The sequence below is a fragment of the Cyprinodon variegatus genome, unplaced genomic scaffold (genome assembly GCF_000732505.1).
Source record: "Cyprinodon variegatus isolate N-32 unplaced genomic scaffold, C_variegatus-1.0 Scaffold644, whole genome shotgun sequence".
Classification (NCBI taxonomy): Eukaryota; Metazoa; Chordata; class Actinopteri; order Cyprinodontiformes; family Cyprinodontidae; genus Cyprinodon; species Cyprinodon variegatus.
The window spans coordinates 92,732-94,642 of record NW_015151097.1 but is presented as its reverse complement, the minus strand read 5'-3'; positions in this window follow the sequence as shown (position 1 = coordinate 94,642).

Sequence of the window (1,911 nt, the reverse complement as noted above, 5' to 3'; positions counted from 1 at the left end):
AAGACACTCACCTTCTTAATAAACAGTGAGCAGTGTTGTGGTTCCAGTTTGTGGGGTTAGTTTGTGTTCTTTTTCAGTTCCACCGTTTGTCCACCAGATGGTGCCATCTGGTTGCTCTGTCCTGGAGGGCTTGCCTACAGGTTTCAACTACCCACACAATCAATCAATCAGCATCAGCTCAGAGGAGTATATGAGCAGCTTACTGTCATCACCTCTTCACCAGAGTGTTTGCCTGTTGTGGGTACTCTAGCTTCTCTTGGTTTTGCTGAGTTATTCACAGAATTTTTTTTCAAGTTTATTCAGCTCTTACCTTTGTTTCTTGTGAATTTTCGGCAGGAAACCTTTCAGACCCTTTGGGATTTTTCGGAGACCTTCCAGCCTGGGAAGAAATCCTCTCGAGATGCCAACAGTTCCACAACTCCTTTCCTCTGAACTCAGAAGACATAAAAGTCTGTAGTTGACAGTCTGCTCTACTGCTCCTCTGTGCTACCATAAGCTCACCTGTCCGCCCTCCAATGTCTGGTCCACCTTCAGCCAGCCAAGGACCTCAAAACTGGAACCGCGTACACCCCCCCCACCCAACTCTGGCAGCTATTTTAAGAAAGAACAGAGTTTCAGTCCTCTGCATTTTTTCCCACCAACTGAGATCTCACCATTTCTCTCTCTCCTTATGTGCAGTCGCACCTGGATTCCTGGCCGCAGGTCCCACCAAGCTCTGTTAACCTGCTTCCTGTTTTTTGCTCGACTTAAAATAAACATTCTAACTTTTACAATCTCTCTGACTGTTTCTGCATGTGGGAAAAATATTAGACCCATCATGACAAGCAGAGGTTAAAAGTTCTATTAATGCACCATTAAGGGGAGAAAATGCTTGTGTGGGATCAGGGTTTCCCTCTACAAAATTTGAAAACAAATGAATATATTTTTCTCCATTTCAAAGAGAAAACCTACATTTTCCATAAAGGGAACTAATAACTTCAACTAATAAGCAGAAGGAGAAGTGAGAAACTCAGCGCCTGACCACAAGAGCTGAAAATTTTTAAATTTTGGTATATTAAGCTGGATCCCTCATGCAAGTGGTTTTAATGGGGCGACAGTGGCGTAAAATGGAGAAGTTTAATTCTGGAAATTAGGCGTTAAAGATATTTATGGCTACAATGACTGTCTGGCAAAGAAAGTTCATCCCCATTGATCAGAGGGCCTGATGGCACCTTTGTACAGCAGCCTGCTTTTCATCCATCCATCCATTCATTTTCTGACACTCTTTTCCCAAGCGGGGTCGCAAGGGGTGCTGGTGCCTATCTCCAGATGTCTACAGGTCGCCAGTCCATCACATGGCAAGCCTGCTTTTCAAGCCGGAAAAAAAAAAAAAATTTTTAACAAATTATCTAAAAACATCATTTTTTTTTTAACTAACATCACTTTTCTTTTCCTTTCCTATCAGAAACAGAAAGCATTGCTGAATGATAGAAACTTTAATAAATCTCACTCAACTATGACGCATTTTGAGCATTACTTAATATCTTCTCTAGTTCTGACCTAAGACTGCATATTTCTGTTTTAATCAAGCAATATACCTTTTTTATTTTGAGTTTTACATTTAAAGTCTCTGTAAAATATCAATTAATATCTGTTTTTAGTCAGTCAACCCACAGAAACATGTGTTATGAATCATCAAGCCAAATTCAAATGATTTAAAAGAAAAACAAAACAAAAACTGCTGAGCCTGTAAAATTGGTTATCGGTGTCTGCATGCACTCTGACCACAACCATCTAAAAGAACATTCCCATGTATAGCAGCAAGCTGAGCCATGGAGATAGGAGAGTTCTGCCAAACAAAGACCAAACAACTTAGGTTGCTAGGGAGTTCAGTAGTTCAGCAGAAGTGCTTGGCAGTCCATTCAAAATACA